This window comes from Euprymna scolopes, chromosome 14 (assembly GCF_053919585.1).
Source record: "Euprymna scolopes isolate OS-2025 chromosome 14, ASM5391958v1, whole genome shotgun sequence".
NCBI lineage: Eukaryota > Metazoa > Mollusca > Cephalopoda > Sepiida > Sepiolidae > Euprymna > Euprymna scolopes.
This window is the reverse complement of record NC_136495.1, coordinates 54,386,184-54,408,329: the sequence shown is the minus strand read 5'-3', so window position 1 is coordinate 54,408,329 and position 22,146 is coordinate 54,386,184. Positions and strand designations below refer to the sequence as shown.

Here is a 22,146-nt window from a genome sequence, read left to right as displayed (position 1 = left end):
TCAAAGGTTCGGGATTCAAGCCTGCTTTCCTTGTTTTGATTAAACCCCCCCCCCCCGCCCCCCAACACACGCACCTACAAACACCCGGGTCACGCCAAGTAACCCCCTCCCCCCGCTAGTCTAAAATAGAAGACATATGTCCAGTCTGATGCTTAGGTCACCGGAAAAAGAGGTTGGATTATTCTACAGCTTCAGAAACTATTTAACTTCAGATGTAATTCTTTATTTTTATTTATAAGAGTTAGATAGATCCAAAGATGCCACATCTGAGGAGGTTCTGCATTTTTTTTCTTGCTTTGGCATAGTACAAAATCGACTTCAACCTGACACAATTATGACTTTAATATAATAAACAAGAAAACCCAAGAATCCAACATAGTTACAGCCGAGCACACATGGACTCAATAATATAACGCACATGCAAAAACATAACTACATACATATAGCCTGATTTCAACATACCTACGAATTATCTCATATATGAACTCTTTGTTGATTGGGATTTAGTGGATTCATTGTTTCTAATGTTTGTAAAAATTGCTAATGTCATTAACGTTCTTGGTTTCATCATACGTTAATATTTGTCTCACCATATTCAGAGATAATTTACATTTTGTGAGGAAGTTCATTCATATAATCTGTCATTTAATCACTAAAAAAATATTTATTTCGATTAACACCAAAGCCATGTGTCAACAAGGACATTTTTTTTTTTTTACAAGTTGGTCACCACTTATCAAGGCCCAGAAGCCACTCATGGATAAGGGTTATTGCGTGTACAGTACATTAGTGTTGAGATTTGATAAAGTGTCTACTTAAGGGGGCGGTTATTCAGAAATTTGTTTCTGCTGGACTTGAAGACATCCACGTTGTAGTCAGGTGGGAAACAGGCAGACGGAACAGAGTTCTACAGGCGTGCACTTCTAAGAATGTTGCAGTTTCATGGTTGTTAATAAAAAATCTCTTCCAAATTCCTTTAAAAAAATTTCATGATTGCTAATAAAAATCTCTTCGAAATTTCATTAAAAAGTTTCATAATTGCTAATAAAAATATTTTCAAAATTCATTAAAAAAAAAAAAAACGTTTCATGATTGCTAATAAAAATCTCTTCAAAATTCTGTAAAAAAATGTTTCATGAGGGCTCATAAAAAATCTCTTCAAAAATTGTTAATAAAATAAATTCAAAAGATTTTTATAAGCAAACATGAAACTTTTTAAGGGAATTTTGCAGAAATTTTTAAAATTCCTTTAAAAAGGTTTCATGATTACTAATAAAAATCTCTTTAAAATTCTGTAAAAAAGTTTCATGATTGCTAATAAAATCATTTTGAATACAGTGAGTCAACAAGATTGAGAAATGATCTATAAAATATTCGGTACTTGTACAGTTTAACCAAGACATAAAAAAATGAAAATATCGAAAAAAGTTTAAATTGTATGTATCCGTTATGGAACGAAGTTCTCCAAAAAAAATTTTACTTAATTTCATCAAGTAGTTATTTTTTTACAGCGAAAAAAAGATTTTTTATGATACCGACTAAAAGGTTCGATGTGTTCGTTACAACTCTACTTTCAACCGAGTCGTTGTTTCGTTCACCACACTCTTTTCTTCTACCTCTTCTCTTACACACGTCCGTTCGTTTTCGTAACTCAAACTCGTCTCTCTTCCCGCTCTCTTCTTCTCGTTATTTATGGAATCAGCGTACGAGATTCTCCGAGATTCCCCGAGATTCCACGAGACATTTTTCCACATAAACGCATGCGGGCGCCATCTTGATTCTTAGTAGCCACTTTCTCCACACTCCCCCCTGATCTCATGATCACAGAGACGACAGGGGGGTGGTGATCGCCGCCGTCGGGTGCTTCTACGAAGGGGGACAGTGCTGCTCTCGTCTTTGCGTGTGCTCTCATCCACCGCCTGATGGTCGGGGAAGGCTTCATCTCCGTGGAGGTTACTGATATTAGAGTCACTGCTTGATAGGGATGGTGCAAACCAAAGCGATGGCCCACTCGTCTCAGAGTCAGAATCACTCTCATTGTTCACTGGAGGTGGTACATGTGTCGCCGGCCGTAGGTCCCTAACGTGACGGGGTACGCCATCAACCTGGACACACTGCTGACTCACCACATCGGTCACTGTGCCTCGCTTATACTTGTCAGTACATCGGTTTCCTGGCGGCTTCACTCAGACAGCATCCCCTTTGGCATATCGATTCCGTTCTATCTCAGTGGCCACAGTTGTATCGGGGTGGATTCCTTTTTCTCGGACATGGTACTGATAGATTGCGTTTGCAGGTGCCGTTCCTGGAGAGACGCCATCCTTTGGCATGAGATTATACCAGTACACAGCTTCTGCGATGGTGCACTGCTTCCTGGCTGCAATTGTTTTGATGCTGCGATGGCTTCTCTCAGCTATACCATTGCCAGAAGGCACATAAGCGCATCTAAGCCGCAGCCGCACACTCCATTCTTGTAAGAACTGCCTCATCTGATGGCTGCAAAAGACTGGGTCGTTGTCCGTCAGCACTTCATCGGGCGCATCTCTTTCACAGAACACGGATGGCAGCTGGCGAATAATGTTGCAAGAGTCCTGGCGCCCGAGGAGTCTCCAGACTGTGAAACGTGTAGGCCCACAACCGATGAGGGTAAGGAAGTGGTTGCCACCGTAGTGTGTGATGTCCATGCCAACTCTCTGCCACTTACCACTCACTCCTAACTCCCCTTTCTTCTATCGTGCTGGAGCTGGGTCGATGGATTGGCAGGCCTTGCAACTTTCCACCACTCTTCGGATATCTTTTTTTCCTACTCCTGGATCAATCATCTTGACAAAGTACAGTGTCCGCTTGATGCCAGGATGTCCACACTGTCGATGAATGTCCATGATGCGCGCTGCATCCACATTGCACACAACTGCTGCACATGTGTTTTGCAGATTATCAGCATCTCTCCAAGCACCAGCCAGAAGCCATCGTTGAGGGACTCTTGTCAAAGAATCTGCTCTGTTGAGCGCAGACCTGATCAACATTATGTCCACAGTCAGGTCGTACTCTGTGATGGTGTCGACCAAGGTGGCAAGCCGTCTTCGAATTAACATCTCACTCAATGCTCGTGTCATCAGCCGTGCTCTTCCACTTAATGCATCGGTTATCCACCGATGAGTGCATGCTGAGTCGGTCATGATATGTAGAACCTTGGCGTGCCAAAAGACAATCACAGGCCAAATGGTTGAGTCCTCCACACTTATAGCAGGTTGTAGCTGCACCCAGGTCCTGCAATCCAACCTGTGATGGTTGCACAGCTGCCACTTGGTCTATAGTGTTAGGGCTTTTCTTTAGTATTGCTCGTGCCCGCGCCAATACATCTGATATGTCCATCTCGTCCACTTGGGATGAGGCACGGAGCAGATCTTCCACAGTCTTAGGGAATCCTGCAACAAAGGCGCACACCAAGCCTTTGTCTGACATCCCTCCAAAGAGGACCGATAGCTTTTTTAGCTCAGCCAGATACACATCCACCGTTTCCCCGGGATGTAATTTTCGGGCCATGAATTCCTTCCATGCAGTAACTGGATCTAATGCAAATGCTGTAAAAAGAGCGCGCTTGATGCAGGCAAAATCTGTTTTTTCCTCATCAGCCAACTGCTGGTATACTGCATATGGTCCCCCAGTGAAGCACATTGGGACCACGCATTCTATATGCTTCACCCCACTGAGCTGACATATTAATTCTGCTTTTTCCACCCATTCCTACACTGAGTGATCAGTGCTACTGCCATCAAACAGGGGAATTAGCTTGGGGTCAAATCCTGACGTCATGCCGAAATAGCTTGTGTTCGTTACAACTCTACTTTCAACCGAGTCGTTGTTTGTTTCGTTCACCACACTCTTTTCTTCTACCTCTTCTTTTACACACGTCCGTTCGTTTTCGTAACTCAAACTCGTCTCTCTTCCCGCTCTCTTCTTCTCGTTATTTATGGAATCAGCGTACGAGATTCTCCGAGATTCCCCGAGATTCCACGAGACTTTTTTCCACATAAACGCATGCGGGCGCCATCTTGATTCTTAGTAGCCACTTTCTCTACATTCGATGTTTAGGAAGAAAAGCTAGTATTAAAGATGGAGAGGGAGTGTCAGCGCTTTAACTGGAGTTATCTCCCCGTGGCGTGTTCAATAAATTTCATAATGGCTGACTTCAACGCGCTCTCATAAAAACATGTTTTTCCGCTGTAAAAAAAAACTATTCGATCAAATTAAGTGAAATTTTTTTTCAGAGATCTTCAGTCCAAAACGGATACATACAATATAACTTTTTTGGATATTTTCATTTTTTAATGTCTTGATTAAACTGTACAAGTGGCAAATATTGAAATATCAAAAAATAAATCAGCAGGTAAATAGAAAAGTAACATTTTTGCTTGTAGTAACAGTTACTTGTTGAGTATTTTTTTTATTTTTTTTTTATTTGGAAATTGTGAATAATCGCTGTTCCAATAAATATTTATAATAAATATTTGATTTTTGTTTACAGCAAGTTTTATTTGTTTTGGATTCCTGACTACTTACCCAAGTCTCTGACTAATTGTGTCAAGACCAAAGTTTTGCAAATATTTTAAACACAATTTTTAGCATTCAACCATATTGAACATTTGTAGAATAATGTATGATAACTTGTCATAATTCTAGCTTTCAATTGCCAATGTTCATATTTCAAAGAAATTTTTTTTTTTTTTACTATTTTTTTTTTTTTTACCATGTAAAGCAAAAAATTCTATTATCGTTTGATATTGTTTTGAAGAACAAAGTACTTATCATCTCTCAACCTAGCCATAATTTCACTGCATTTCTTTTGTACCAAAAGCTTACAAGTACCACAAATAAAGATTGAGTTGCATCCGACTCCCTTTTCAGCAAACTGTGCAGGAGAATTTACCTCTTTTGGGGAGCTTTCCAACATTACAACCATTGACCATCACTTTGGTTTTGGTAACATTTACTTTCCGTAGCATTCTTCTAAATTAGTGAATAAGTCTTTCAATGTTTCACAGGCAAACATTAAATCTGTAGCATTCAACATCTCTTCCCAACAATCCGACCACAGGTTTTCAAATAGAAGATAATTTGCTTAGATCACAGTCCGCATAAAAAATCCTGTGTACATCTTTGAACCCCAAGAATTGAATATTATAAAATTTTTATTTATCAAATTATGAACACTTTCTCAAATCTTGGTTCTATTTGATTTTTATGATTGAATCAAAATTCCTGTTGTGAATAAGTTTGTTTTCATCTTTTTATTGATCTTCATCCTTTGAATCTCACATCAGATACAATTCAACATACAATTATTACTTGTAGATGTGTACTTGCATCTGTATCGTTTGTTTATTAGGCATTTCCAAACTGTTGTGTAAAAGTCACCATTGTACACATTAATAGCAACGTCATCAATGTGTTTACTATAGTCCAGGTCAATTTCTATGGAAGAGCATTAGCGCTACAATGAATAAATAAAATTTACAATAATAAAAAATGGATAAAAACAAATAGATTTTTATTAATGAACTACACAGACAAGAAAATTAATTTTAATGTGTTCTGTTGACACTTATGTATCTGAAGATAATGTTGCTTACAGGCCTCTGTACTTTTTTTGGAAAAAGGTACAAAAATTGATTAATACTCTCTATCATTTTAATTAATCAAATCCAAACGATGTGACAGATAAACAATGTTTATCTGTCACATTTAATTTTGAAATAGCGTTTATTTTGTTTTGTTTTGCTTGAAAAAGAAAAATTCTCTCTGAAAAGATCAAGAAATGAGAAAATAAAAAAGACAAAAATGAAATTTTAAAAAATCTTAAACAATTTCAAAAAGTTTTTATTTCTTTTTCATTCTTTCTTTCTTTTATTCTTTTTTCTTTATTTTTTCTGTTTTTCTTTCTTTTTTTCTATTTCTGTTTTTCGTTTTGATTTTTATTTTCTTTCATTTGTTTTCTTTTCTTCCTTTTTTATTTCTTTTTCTTTTCTTTCCGTTTCTATAATGCTATAATGCAGCTGTCTTATGAACTGTCTACTCGTCTAAGACATTGATGTGCAGCAGTTGATATTGTTTTTTTTTTTTTTTTTAATTTGAAATAGCGTTTATTTATTTTTGCTTGAAAAAGAAAATTTCTGACTAAAAAATCAAAAAATGAGAATATAAAAAAGACGGAAGTAAAATTTAAAGAAATCTTAAACAATTTCAAACAGTTTTCTTTCTTTTTTTATTCTTTTTCCTTTTTTTTCTACCTTTTTTCTTTCTTTTTTCTACCTTTTTCTCTTTTTTCGTTTTTATTTTTTTCATTTGTTTTCTTTTCCTTCCATTTTGTTGTTTCTTTTTTTTCTCTTTCCATTTCTATAATACTATAATGCAGCTGTTTTAGGAACTGTCTAAGACGTTGATGTGCAGCAGTTGATATTGTTTTCTTTTTAATCTTGTTATATCTTTATCACCTGTTGGAAGGCAGCACGTGCCTGTTAAGGTCACGTAGTGTTCACCCTTGCAAATGGCATCTCTCTCTCTCTCTCTCTCTCTCACTAAAATGTTAGTTTGCAAAGAGAGACGATTCTTGCTGGGAAACTCTTTTACTGAAGCAAGTGATTGATTTTGAGATTCGATTGTTGAAACAGGGGGTGGAGGACATACAATCTTCTATTAAAGGAATGAAAATCTCCCTTTATTTTTAGATAAACGTTTGATGCTAATTTCACATGACATGATTTAACAATCAGGAACGGAATCAGCAGTAATCGCAGTAGCATGCACAGGAAGAGGGAACAGGGAAGTGACGCTAGAAATCCAAATTAAGAGAACTAATGCCCTTATATTGAAACTATCTTCGTTTCTCATCTCTCTCAATACTAGGATTTATACTTTGGGGCATACAATCAAAGCATTGACCCCAGACTTCTTCATGCTATTTAATAGTAGTAGTAGTAGTAGTAGTAGTAGAGGTTCGATTTCAAATGATTTTATAACCGAATAGATATTCTGATCCATAAAAACGAATTAAACTTCTGATAAGAAAACAGTAGCGTGCAAACAATATCAATATAACTCGGTGACAGTTTTTTTTTTTTTTTTTTTTTTTTTTTATTACATTTTCACCCCAAACAAGGCAAATTGCCACTTTGGTGTAGGGGGCTACTATCAGGGGAAACAACTACTGGGGTACTATGTAGGGATTTGGGCAGCAAGGTGTCGGTTCACGTTACACTTGAACTTCTGCACGTCAGTACTGTTGGGGAAGCAGGGACCTGGAATGGAATTCCAGAGTCTTGCGGTTCTGGGGAAGAAACTATTGGAGTAAAAAGATCTTTTACATCTAGGGATCTCTACAGTGTGGGGGTGGGATCTAGTAGCCTGTCGGGTTTGTCGAGGGTGCTCGCGTCGTGGGGGCACAAGTGATTGCAGTTCGTCAGAGCATTCACCACTAAAATACTTGTAGAAAAGGCAGAGGGATGCAACATTTCGTCGATGGGACAGAGGCTGAAGCTTAGATGCCAGTTCAGGGCCTATCAGGTTTGCGACTCTCTTTTGAACCTTGTCAAGGAGCGAGAGACTAGTAGCAGATGCACCAGCCCAGATGTGGCAGCAACACTCCATACATGGGCGAATGGTGGCCTTATAGAGGTACAGGATACTTTCGGGTGTTAGTAGTTTTCTAGCACGGTAGAGAGAGCCTACCTTTCTTGCAGCGGCCCTGGCAATGCCTTCAATGTAATTGTTCCAACTCATGTTTCCTGTGAACGTTAGGCCAAGGAGTTTGAAAGATGGACTCTCAGATAAAGAGTCGTTGGCCATTGCTATGGGTGGTAGAGAGGGTTTCTTGTAATTATTGAATGAAACTAGTTTAGTCTTGGCAGCATTGAACGCGACCAACCACTTTTGTCCCCATTCCACTACAGATTGGAGGTCTTCCTCTAGTGTTTCTGCCATTTCTTTAGAAATGTGTTCATTCGTCTTCCTGTCGTGTCTGCCATAGAGTGTAGTGTCATCAGCATATATACCCATCTCAGAGGCAATGTTGTCGGGGAGGTCATTTATGAATATCAGGAACAATAGAGGTCCAAGGATAGAACCCTGGGGCACTCCCGCATTTATATCATATTGTTTAGATGTGCGACCGTCGAGGACTACCTGGATTTTTCTCTTATCTAAGAAGGATTTAATTATGTTAAGTATTCTACCAGTGATACCGTATGATCTGATTTTACTGAGGAGACCCTCATGCCATACCCTGTCAAAAGCCTTAGATATATCTAGAGCTACCGCTCTGCCTTCCCCCGCTTTGTCCAGTGAATAGTATATACGTTCAGAGATCACAGTGAGGATGTCTGCTGTGGAACGGGCTTGTCTAAATCCATATTGTTTGTCAGTCAGTAGTTTAGCATCTGTAAGATGATGGACTAGAGCATAGTTAATTATGGTCTCAAATATTTTGGCAAAAAGTGGGAGGAGGCTAATGGGGCGATAATTTGATGGGTCTGTCCTTTCGCCAGAATTCTTGAATACTGGTACAACAGAAGCAGTTTTCCAACAGCCCGGAAAGCAAGCTTCATTAAGACATTTGTTGTAGAGTTTGGAGAGAACTGGAGCTACTTCGGCTGAGCACTTTTTTAATAGCACAGCTGGGATAAGATCGGGTCCACATGCTTTTGAGGTGTCAAGGTTTTTTATGGTAGCATGCACCTGAGCAGGGGTGGTTTTCAGATCGTCTAGTGTGGCGTCTGTCCGCATAGGAAAGTCAAGTAGGGGGTGGTTGGAAGGGTCCAGTGTGGAGTTTGAGGCAAACCGACTGGCAAGCATGTTAGCCTTGTCGGTTGCTGAGGAGACAACCTCGTGATTGTTGGTTAGTGGGGGAATTGTTGATTGCCCATTATTTACTACACTGTTGTAGATTTTCCAGAAGTCTCGAGTTCCTAGTTTTTGTGCTTCGATGCGCTTTTTAGTGGTTTCCGTAAATTCTCTCTTAGCTGTCGCTATTTCTTTCTTAACGTTATTTCTAGCTTCTATATACTTCAGTCTGTTTGAACTGGACTTATTTCGGTTAAACCTACGGTATGCATGCTGCTTTTGAGTAATGGCAGTTGCACAAGTCGACGTAAACCATTGGGGAGAGTGGGGCTTACTATAAAATTTCCGCATGGGAACATGCGCTTCGATTGCAGTTTTGAACCAGTCAGTGGTCTCGTTTGCACATTGTTCAGCAGGGAGAGAGAAAATATTTTTCCATGGAGCATCTCTAATTAGTTCCCTGATGGCTTCCCAGTCAGCCTTATTATAATATCTCGTTGTTTTGAGCACTGGCTCTTCAGTTTTGGGTCTAGAGTTTAGGGCGATTTCAACCATTATCACTGCATGATCAGCGTTCCCGAGTGGGCTGTGGGCCTTCGTTATGCAGTCATCGGGAACTGTGGTCAAAAACAGATCTAGAAGTGATGCGTGTTGTTCTTCCTGGTCAGGGAAACGGGTTGGAAACGTAACAATTTGTGATAGGGAGTGAGATATAGCGAAGCTATGGGTTTTGCTGCCCGCTGCATCTGTGTGAGTAGAGAATCCAAGCCAGTTTTTGTGGTGGACATTAAAGTCACCAAACACATGTATTTGTGCGCTAGTGTCGAGGGACAGTGCCGTGTCTATGCTGTCAGATACTTTGTTTATTATGGAGCAGTCCTGAGTCGAGGGAGAGCGGTAGAGAAAATAATAGTAGCTAATACTGTGTTGCACGTTTAATCTAAAGCACATAAAGGCTTGATCATCTGTTTCTAGGTTTGTTTCTCTAGTCAAGGGAAGGGTATTACGAATGTAAACTCCAAGTCCGTGCATATGTCTGTCAGAGTCCTTACGGCAGAGTGGGAGATATCCAGGCATGTTAAAGTGGTTAGAGGGAATGGAGGAGTGTAGGTTAGTCTCACTTAGTGCTAAGATATCCGGGGTATTTGTTAAGAGGTTTCATTTGAGATGATGTTTTATTTACTAATGAATTATCACTTATGACGCCAAAAGTCACTCGAGGATAAAGGTTAATGATATGGATGGATTGTCAGTTGAATGATGATGAATATAATGAGAGGATTGAAGATAATGAATAAAAAATGAACAACATTTTATGACTCATGAGTACAGTTTATGACGGGTATTCATAGACATTCGATTTGAAGATGACCATGTTGTAGCCTACAGTGAAGCAATCTCTTGGTAACGTGTTCCACAAGTAGGGAGTTTCGTGGGAAAAAACTAAGAAAGAAAAGTTCTTTGCAGTTGTGGTAACAAGATGAGTTTTTGCTGTGAGTGTCTTACAAAGAGGAACCAGATGTTTGATTGTGGTTCAGTTGAGCACCTTCAATGTGAATAATGATAGAGTAGAGAAAGACTAGTAACATCTCTTTCACGGGAAGGATCTACAGAATAGAAGAGATAATCCCCCACTAGATTGCAAAGTTAATTTTGTACTCTATCAAGTACTATGAATGGCATCTCCCCAGATATGGCAGCAGTACTTTAGCTTAGTGTGTATCTGACTCTTATACATATATACTGTGTCAGGAGTCAGATATTTTCTGAGCCAATAGAATGAACCGACCATTTTTTTGGCAATCTTAACAACAGGTTGGATATAATTTTTCCATTTTAGATCTGGAGTGAAAATCTGTTGTAAGTGCTTATCAAAACAAGGGCCTTCCATGAATGGAAAGAGATTCATTTCCTCTAGGGCAAAACACTAATCTGAGCATTAAGGTGCAAGTTGTGTGCTCAGATTGTGATTATTATTTCTTTGTTATGTAGCAGTTAACAATTATTTACTATAAGCGGATCAATGCCCGGTGCCATAGTGATTCGGCCACACTGACCAATCGGTTGGCAGGGCACATTGATTTGAGCTGTCCTCCCCTTAAGGACTATTTTTAGCACTTTGGGATCTCAGCTGCGGTCGCCAGAGAGACGCCAGCAAGCGACCTATACAGACCTCTCTCACTCACCTCTCCTACTGCTACTCTGATGGCAGACGACACCTTCAAACAGACATTTACACTTTCTTTCTTTCTCTCCAGTTTGAGATACAATCTCGCCTTTTTTTAAATAAACCCTTTATTATTGTTTTGTTAAAAGCAATGTCGTTTGGCTTTGTGTTTATTTAAGTAATTATTAGGAGAGAAATGCACAACATTTCCCTCCTATAGTAATGCCTTTTTGGTGATCTCGATTTTGAACTATTTTCTCAATTCAAACCTTAACAGAAAAACATTGCATACTTGCATTTATATCATTCAAGCACTACCGTGTTTGAATATATGGTTAAGTGGCAGTTTTAGTCATTTAGAATTGCTTTAAAGCTTCATTGCTCACTCACTTTTCAACTAAATTTCAAACAATTATTACAGTTTATAGATAACCTTCTCAGCTATATTGTGAAAAAAACTTTTCAATTTTCGTTCAGTAAAACAAAAGTTATGATGAATTTATTGGTGTTCAAAATCATTAAAAACAAAACGTAAGGAGGTAAGCAACGTTTTTTATGAGTGGTTTCCATAGCCACTACGTCGCTTTAGCAACTAGTGTTGCTACTAATTCACTGCTATCGTGAAAAGAGAAGTAACAAGTGAAACAGACAGAATGAAAGAGAAATAATTGTGGTAATTTTATTGAAAGCAGACGAGTGCCGTACATTGTTATTACATATGTGTGTGTTATGTTTATCGGGCAAGAAAAATAAGACTGAAATTAAACAAAGAACAAGTGAATTTATTGGAAGTCTGGAAAAATCATAGATTACAATAGAAAAATTCGAGCATGAAAAGAAATATGGTTAAGCTTAAACATGGAAAAGTAAAGGACTAGTTGTTAAAACTGGAAAAGAAAAGGACAAGATATTCTAGTAAAAAATATAATAAATTTATAACTTAAAATATTGCAGCATTAATTTTTTTTAAATTCAATTTAACATTATATAATCAATTCTTAATGCTGCAATATTTTAAGTTATAAACTTGAATGTCTTGTCCTTTTCTTTTCCAGTTTTAATAGCTAGTCCTTTACTTTTCCATGTTTAAGCTTAACCATATTACTTTTCATGCTCGCATTTTTCTATTGCAATATATTATATATATATATATATATATATATATATATATATATATATATATATATATATATAATATTGATAATATGCAGAGCAACTTCTGTCATATTCAGATTACTATTCTCATCTTGTTTGTTATATTGACAACGTTTTGGCTGATGTAACCTCCAACCTTCTTCAAGCACATTTTTTAAAACATAGCAAACTTAGCCACCTTCTGAGTTGAACTGGAAAATCTATTTATTAAACTTTTGAATCTGGATTGAATGTCGAACTGTATTCCAAATAATACAATGTATTTATCTTCATCTAAAAAAATCCCAAACAGATCAAATTCTATCAAATATTTCATCTGATAATTTTCAAAAATGCTCTTTGAATCATTTTTTTTTCTTTTTTTTTACCATTATTGGTGAATGTATATAATTCCATCTTTAAATCTTATAAACTCCCATTGTTTTTAATCGAATGTGGCAAATTGTTCCCAAAAATATATTACTCTGCTAACTAGATTCATCTGCTTTCTTTAATTCCTATTCATTACTTGAAATCATTAAAATGAAACTAAGCAAAAAATAATAGAAAAAAAAGAAGAAAAGACGGGTTTGTATTGCAGAACACATAGATTCGAAAAAGTTGTCAAAAAACAAATATATAACATAAATGTTATCAAAGGCAAGATAAATTAGTTTTCTACCTAACTGGATAATTCTTTTGTGTTTTTATTTAATGTAACGTGTTTATTCAGCTCGAAAAACATACAGTGTTTACCGATGTATTGGAAAATTTAAAATGGCGTCAGACTCTCTGCTGAACACAGTAAGTTTGGGAAAATAAGTTAAAAATAAAAACATATACAAAACACTGTTAGAAACTCGCTCAATATATGTTACCGTGACATAGGCTGACATATATTCAGTGGGTTTTTAACAGTATTTTATCTCTCTGATGCAGATACTGATGGTGTGAGACTCTAAGCAAGCGACCTCTGTCATGGACATGTATCAGAAGCAGAGATGTGTCATTGAATTCCTGGTCATAGTCTCCACCATTCGCAATGCGCTATGTAGAAAAATAAATTCTGGGGCACAAAAGGTCGCTGTTATATGGTACTACTCCCATCTTTATAGCTCTTCAACTTTTTGAGTTAAAAAAAAAGGAGGCTTTACTTTTGGAATTACACTCATATGAAAAAGCAGAATCTGGTCGCCCATGCACGGCCGTCATTTATTGCTGGCAAAAGTGCATTGATAATGGTGGTGACTATGTAGAAAAATAGGAGGCTGTACTTTTGCAATGACCTTCAACTTTATAACATATAATTATTATTTCCTTTAATTATTTTTAGGTATAAAACGTCTCTCCTTTTCTGTGCATAAAAATTAAACTTAAATGATTATTGAAGCAAGTCAGATGCATGTACGTTCACATTTATTATATAGATTAACAAAGAAAAAATCAATAAATTGATGAGAAATATATGAAAAAAAATGATATCCACCATAAATTCAGAAATGCTATTAATCAGTTTCCAAGTTTCAATTAAATTTTCTCTTGTACAAATTTCAGCTAGATGAAACTACCATTTCTTTGCTCATAAAACTTAAATTTGGTAATTGATTTGCATGCCGACTTGTGATGTTATCTGTATCGCGTTTCACAGATGTGTTCAGCAGGTTGGCTGCTGCTGCTGCTGCTGATAATGCTACCCAAAAAACAAAAAAAAAAAAAATCCTCCAACTATAGTAGAAAAATGTAAGCAGATATCTGTTGGAATATATGGAAAGGGGGAAGGTAACGGATTATACTGATAGTAGTAGAATTTTTTTTTTTTTTTATTATTTCCAGACATTTTTTTTTTTGTGCAATATGGATAATTCTAGTGAAATTTACCAAGGGTGTGCCATGAATATTCTCAGATTCCATTTATATTAATATAAAAAAAAGAAATAATTCCTGGAAATTTATCAGTCATCCATAGTTTTTGACAATTTTGGGAATTTTTAAAATCTTTCTAACTTTCCTGATTTGTTGAAAATTAAAGAATCTGTATAACAAACCTTTGTTGATTATTACTGCTGTGATGTTAAACATCATAAAAAGATAGGACATAGATGATAGGCTAAGGAGTTAGTACGACATCTGCTGGTGGGTCTTGTGTTGAGTTCTTGGCATCATTATGCATCATTAATTCTCTCCTGAGAATTAATGATTTGCATGAGAATCTTTGGTGCTAGAATTAAACAGTGTATGAAATAAGCAAATAGCACTTCTTTTTTTTTTATATAAAAATGAAATTCTTTTATTTTAACATTAAGGCAGGAGTGTTTTTAAGAACTCAAAAGTCGAGGCATACACCTTTATTGCCTTCAGGTAAACGATTTCAACTTTTTGCAACTGTCTTGAATGGTGTCTCAGCTTCAACTGCATAACAAATCTTCTCTGGTGGTGATGAAACATGAGAGAGTACATATTAAAAAAGAAATAAACTGATATATTGTTTTAATTTCAACAGATTGTTCTGAGGCTGATACCAACCACATCAATCTGACATTTTCATCTGTCAACTGCGATTGCATAAACAACTTGGTCCACTGACATACCCTGATATCCCAAGATGACACAGTACTGGTGTAATTTTACTTGCCTCCCCCTGAAGGCAAGGGAATATGGATAGAAGACTTTTAAATGTAGGGAGCTCTAGAGCTCCCTAAAAAAGGGCTCTTTATCATTGTGCCGCATTCATCTCTCCCTTTTTTTTTTTTTGTGACCAACTAATGAAGGGAATACCATCTGTTTTCATGTCACAATAAGATTTAAGCACCAAATTTGGCCTTGGCCTCTCCTGAAAAGAACATTAGTTAAATTCCTTCTTTTTTTTTTTCAAGAGTCATGCACATTTTTAAAAAATTTTATTATTTCATTTGTTTTTTTTTTTTTTTTTTTTTTATTTTATTTTTTTTTTTTTTGCAATATATTATCTTTAATGTTTTTTGACAATTATTTTTAAAACATTTTTGGTCTTAACCATGGTCGGTTATAATTCTCCATTGCCACCTCTGCACCCTAGCACAAATTTCTTGGCTGTTTGAAATAAATTTATAACTAATTTTGCTAACCAAGGGAATTAAGTATGTCTAAAGTATTCAAGAGTTTACTTCTTGCTTTTAAAGATGGCTGCCCACCCAAAAAGAAAATCCGAGCTGGATAAAGTACTTTTATTGATTTTTTTTTTTTTTTTTTTTTTTTTTTTTTTACAGCATATCAACTCTTTTTAGGTTATTTAATACCATATCCAGTTATTTTAGAAACAGTATTCATGTTGCATCCAGTTATTTTGTAGAAGGTTTTTATTCTCCAAGCTCCTTGTATCTTCAATTGCTAGTTTGTAGTGTTTGGTTTGGCTGTTTTATAGTGGATTTTATCGTTTTTGTTCCCTGCTCTGCAAAACATGAATGAGTTTTGCAATGGGAAAGGGAAAAGTATTATAGCTAATGTTTGGTACATTTTAAGTTAGGAAACCAGTCAGGAAGTGGAGGAGAGAGGAAGAGAATGGGGAAATGGGGAAGAATAAAAAGACGGGGTTGTTGTTTTTGCTTTTGGTTTTGCAGAACAAAATTAAGTTCTGCAAAAGGAAGTAGAATAACAAAAAACATCAATATTAGATGCATTTCTTCTCAGGATGCTAATATCTTCAGACTGGTACCTATCTGTCTGGAGATCAGATATCAATATCTTCAGATCAGATATCTATCTGATCTGGTAGCACCAGTTTATGGAAAGAATTAAAGTGAATGACAATTTTTTGTTCTTAAGAACCTACTGCACTGATGAACAAGAAAAACCGCCACATCAGAATAAAACAAAGGTTTGTAGGTTTTAAGCGACTGGTGACCTTACACCACTAACCCTTATCCTTGAGTGGCCTTTGGGCCTTGATAAACGGTGACTCCCTTGTTAAAAGCAAAAAAGAAAAACAAAAGTTAAACATCCAGCAAGATAATTTTATATATATATATATATTTTTTTTTTTTTTTTTTACAAAGCATCACCACATTATCAAGGCCCAGAGGCCACTCAAGGATAAGGGTTAAAGAGTGTACAGTAGAAATTGGTCAATATAGTAATCATTAGTAATGAAAATTTGGCAAATTTAATAACCTATATGGAACGGCCCATCAAGAACTTATATATGAGATGAAAGCATTCTGTGTGCTTTTCTGTTTATTCAATTTTAGTTCATTTTATCATTCAGAAATTGATGTTCAAAGCATTTCGATGAAATCAATATATTTGCACTTTTTTCAAACCACTTAGACGGATCCAACTTAGGAAAATTGGTTTTACCTGTTTTATCTGAAGAAAAGTTTTATTGCATTGCTGAAATGAAATCCAAATACATAAGATGTTTTTTTTTTCAAAAGTGGAAAACATTTTAAGGAAGCTTTTATATTAACGTGTCGGATGCACAAATCTGGCTATTATGGATTTTTGGATGACGTGCAATGTTTGCTTTTGAAGCATGATTGTTTTATTTTTCACCGAATAAATTGAATTAAATTGGAAGTATTATATATAATTAATGTTTCATGTACATTCACTTGCATTATATTAATATTAGATCTAGGAAAATATTTTTCCATAGAAGAACGCCCATATTTTTTGGACATAAACAAATATTAATTATTTATTTTACTTTTTTATTTTTACGTGTTTTGTGATTCTACCAGTCGTTAGTGTAGTTTGACTGTTCTAGGATTTGAACCTCAGTATATATGGTCTGAGGTTTGAATCCTAGAATAGTCAAGCTACGCTGACAAGCAATAGAACCATGAAACACATGTTTGTAGAATACTGTTTATATATATATATATATATATATATATATATATATATATATATATATATATATATGATGGTAACACCCTACATTGATGAAAAGATGAAACACTAGTGTCTGTAGGTATTTAATAATTATTATAGTAAATAATTATGTCAGCCTCCTTTAAGAAACTCGTTTCTTATCGTTGAGTACTTTCAGTTGAAATAAAGTCAGTCAATTTAGCTCTTATGTGCAGATCATCATATAATGATTAGATCACTCTGACAGACGTTAAAAAGCATTTAAAAATAAAAATGTCTAAATTTCAACAGTATTTCTTGAGGTTAACGGTGGCCGAATGGATTAGGTCCTTGCTAATGAAGCTAGAGATGGCTTCTGTTGCCGGGTTCGAATCTATCGAATGATGTTAATCATGACACCCCGCACTGATGATTTCCAAAAGGATTAAACACTAGTGTCTGTAGGTATTTAATAATTATTATAGTAAATAATTATATATATATATTCACTAGCGGGAGTACTGGCATTGCCAAGGTAGAGAGAGGTATACTAAGGATATTGAGCAACCCCAAGAAAAAAAACTTTTGTTTCAATAAAAATAACAGCGAATACCCGTGTGAGTGCATATAAAAAAAGAAAAAAATTAGCCGCAGTAGGCAGGCTTGAACCTGTAACGTGAAAGAGGAAAAGAAGGTGAAAAAAGCTAATGCGCTAGCTGTCATGGCCACGACGACTTATGACGTCATGACGGGTTCAAATAATATTTTTTATGTGTACATTCAGATTGCTAGGTGTATGACTTGCAAAAATGTCGACGCAAAAAGTGACCCCTCCTTGCAAAAAACAGGCCAGTTGACCAGCACAGAATTAATCTTTTGGGCCAATTTTTAGATATTTTTCATCCGAGAGATTGATCTTTCTAACAATACCAATTTTGTCATGGTCCAATGTGTCTGTCAAAAGGTTTTGGCAGATAGAAAAACACACACAGACACACAGACACACAAACTAACACACACTTCCAACAGACGGGGGGGGGGCGGTTTGGCCCGGGTGTAAAATATGCTTAAATATGATATTTTAAGTTGTCCAGATTTCGTATACATTATTATTGAGTTGTGATTTCGAAAGTAAAAAGAAAAAGTATTTAAGTGCCATCAGCTAGAATCGAAACCAAAACTGTAGCATTCAAAGCTGGTAACATTACCACTGTATCAACATGACACGCATATAAACTGATTAAAATTTAAAAATTAAAAATAAACTCCAAATTGCAAAGCCATGGTAATCTCGGGAAGACAAGTAAAAATGGTTGTTTCCTATGGCTTTCCATTTTGATTCTGGTTGTATCTCTCCTCGTGAGTTAAATGCACCCCCAGATACCACTCTACAAATTTATACGACTCTGTGTGGTACATACAGCACCTAACCTTCCCAAATCGTCACTAATTTGGTACTGGCCATGGTCATCATTACTTCGATCATCTGGCGAGAACCAGTGTTTTCAAATAAAAATAATAAAAAGCATCAGTTTCGAAGGATTTCCTTCCTCACTGTTACGTTCATGGGTTAGTACTAGAATGAAGATGACACAGAACTAAGCGTAATCGTAGCTTTATTGAGCGGCCATCTTACAATGAGAAGTCCTCCTCTTTTTATAGGAGAGCTATGTAGAATGGGCAGTGGTGAGGGTTTGGTTATATGTAACATCTCCCCCCCCCCCATCAGAGAAAGAGAATGTTTGTTCATTTTGTTTTCTTCTTAGGTGGAAAGGGTAGGGACAGGGGTTTGAATGGCAACATGGGGGAGGGTGGATTGTTCATTCATTGTAACGTGCAGGTTTTCAAATAATGTGTCCTGAATGTGTAATCAGCTGTTCACTGTCATTCCTTTCATAAATGCTTTCTTCAGCCGACTCATTTTCCTGTGCAATCCTTTCTCTTGTATGGTTTCTTAGGCTGTATGTATTTGGGACTGAGGATGAACATCAGCTGTACATGTAATCTGATGGTATCCCGGGAAGGAGTGTTTTGACTCAGCTGTTTTGCGCAGAAATTGCCTGTTTTGGCAGTATAGTTCTCCGTCTATAGCTTCACCTACCAGTCCTTCGTTTTCAGACTGTTGCTTCCCTCCACTCTCTTATGTAAAGATTAGATGGCTGGACTTGAAGATTGTCACTGGATTTAAGGCCTTTCAGCTCTTTCCCCGTCTCATAGTGTCTAAGTCTCTTCTGTTTTCTCCATGCTTCATCAGTTGAATGTGGGTAGAGGGGCTTAATTCAACAGCTGGCACTGTTGACCTTGTCCCTCTATCAAAGTGTCTCAGTTGGTGCTTGTCCTTCGGTTGGCACATTGCATAGGTTCAACAGCCCTAAGAATGGATCTTCTGATGCTTTGCACTTGCGGAAGAAGTGTTTGGTGATTTTTACTGCTACTTTGGCAGCACCATTTGCTTAGCTGTTGCCTGGTGATATTGTTTTGTGTTTGAACAGCCATTTCCTTGCAAATTTTCTGAACGTGTATGATGAAAATTGAGGACCATTGTCAGATGTCAGTACCTCTGGAATTCCATGACGTATGAAATGCGCTTTCATGCATTCAGTCATAGCTTCTGATGTGAGTGTATCCAGTTTGTCAATTTCAAAGAAATTGCTGTGTCTGTCCACTGTTCCCTCCCCATGATAGGAGATCTGCTGCTAAGGTCTTTCTGGCACTGGTGCTATGATTTGTGCTTCTGCTGGCTGGTGATCTGCATAGATTGTGCAGGTGCTACAGGCTTCAATGTATTGTCTAATCTCTTTAGACATTCCTGACCAAAATATGAGGTCTCTCGCTTTTCGCAGACATGTATGTATGCCTAGGAATCTGCAGAGAACTCCAATGTTTCCTGGTACTGGCATATCAGTGATAGCCCTCACTTTTTCTGGGTCGACTCCAATGCCATCTTTAGTGATGTGATATGCATGAAAGTGATTGCATTTAGTCCGGTCTCTAGTTTTTCTGAGTTAAGTTTTACTCCTATTGTTTGGCATTTCTGGAGTAGTTTGTGGAGCCGCCTCTCATGTTCTTCTTGGTTTTTCCTATAAATGACCAGATCATCTACAATAATGACAATTCTCTGAATGTCTTGAAATTGTTCATTCAGCTTTATTTGGAATATTTCTGCTGAGGAGTTCAGGCCAAATGGTAACCAGCGCCAACAGTATCGGCCAAAGGAATATCTGAAAGGTGGTCAGGTCGCTGGATGCATCATCGAGCTCAGCATGTCAATATCCGGATGAGAGGTCAACTTTTGTGAATATTTTTGCATTTCTCATGTCATGAAGGACATTCTCAAGAATTGGTATGGTGTAGTGCTTTCACATGAGTGATTTGTTGAACTCGTGAAGATCCAAGTATATTCTTATTGTCCCATTTTTCTTTCTTGCGATGTGGCTAAGCCACAGAGTGAGATTTTCCACTGGTTTCATTACTCCTAATTTGGTTAGTTGACTTAACTCCTTTTTAGTCCAAAACACATAGCTATAGGTATTCTCCGATTGGGCATTATAACTGGTATTGCATCTGGCTTCAGCTGGCAACACCAGTTTGCAGAGTTGATCATCAAACACCTTATAGTTTTTCTCTATATTGACTGCTGCGACACGGTGGAAGTTCTTCTATTTTATCTCTACAAAGCCCATTTATATGCTCGCCTGCAGGCCAAGCAGTGGTTGGCAGCCATCTTCATCTTTGAATATTACAAATTCTACTGAGTAGGTTTGTTGTGTTTTGGGATTTTATTTTTCTTCAGTATACACTAAGTGGTTTCATCAGAGATTTGCTCCACATTGATAAGACCCTTTTATAGGGTTTCATCTTCTTAGCAAACATTTCTGTGTCAATCTGGAAAACAACTTTTTTATTCAGAAGCATAAGCCATTTAGCCTCTTTTGCCTGTTTTATCTTTGTTTTCTTTTTTTTTTTCTTTTTTTTATCTCATTCACCCAGTGGGTGTATTTTTCATCCTCCTCTGACAATGATGTGTCTAGTCGATGTACTCGTGGTGGAGGTGCAACTAAGGACAGAAAAGATGAAGTGTGGTATCAGAACACAATATGATAGAATTCAGAATTAATTTGAAACCTTGTAGGCGATATGATCTCTCCTAGTCTTGCGGCCTTGTTTTCTTACAGGAAAGACGTTACTAATCTTTCTTTATTCTGTCGTTATTTTTCATGAAAGGTGATCGACTGAGCTCCAGTCCCTGATTACTTCTTGTAAGACAATCACAGCCAGAGCCATTTTTTTTTTTTTTACTACAACAAAGAAAAACTTTCGATTCGTATTGATATTGACACTGAAGTGAATTATGGCAGTTCAAAATAAATTAACAGGAAAACTTATGGTTATACTTACTTATTCGTGAAAAATATTCGTTGTCGCCAAAAATTATGGGGAATTTTTGCCAAGCTAAATTTCTACAAACAGAATTTTTTTATGAAGGTTACCCGTCTGCAGAACACATTGCTCCGTGACTGTTCCCCTGCTGATTACAACTTTGACGTCTCCAAAGCCAATGTCCCTCCCTCACAAGTATTCGAACTTGGTCATGACAATCACTACATCTCATTAACCCTTATCCTCGAGTGGCATTTGACCTTGATAATTGGTGATCACCCTTTTTAGTAAAAAACAAAAAATTCTTTTTTGTTGTTGTTGTTGTTTTTTCTTTCTTGCTTTCTTTTGTTTTCGTTTCGATTTTATTGAACCAGTAACGAGATAAGGTTATAAATAAATAAATATGTTATTGTTACGTTACACGCACTTAAAAACAAAAGAAATTCTATTGAATTTTATTATTCCTTCCCCGTTAACGTCAAGTAGCCCTGCTGGTTTTACATAAACATAAAAAATATCTTTTTCTCACCAAAATGTCCACAAGTTGGAGGAGAGAGCGCGAGCGAGCGAGCGAGCGAGCGAGAGAGAGAGAGAGAGAGAGAGAGAGAGAGTTAGTTGTACGAAAACAAAGAAAGAGAAGAAGCCATTGAATTGTAGTAAAAACGGGCCTAGCAACAAGTAAGTGTCTTCTCTTTTGTTTTAATGGAATTTCGGGTTAAATAATTATTGAAAATCCAAATCCCACTTGAATGAAATGTTTTTCTTCCTTTGTAATTGACGAAGAAACATACAAAAAACTC

The 22,146-nt window shown here is 36.7% G+C and overlaps 1 protein-coding gene across 1 annotated transcript in view; it reads left to right on the top strand.

The window, feature by feature from the left end:
* Positions 1 to 21,933: 21,933 nt before the first annotated feature.
* The window catches only part of LOC145293022 (chitotriosidase-1-like), a 63,460-nt gene continuing 63,247 nt past the window's right edge, over positions 21,934 to 22,146 (top strand). The window contains exon 1 of the mRNA XM_080139308.1: positions 21,934 to 22,024. The gene's annotated coding sequence lies outside the window, so the exon portion shown is untranslated. The remainder of the gene's footprint in view (positions 22,025 to 22,146) is intronic.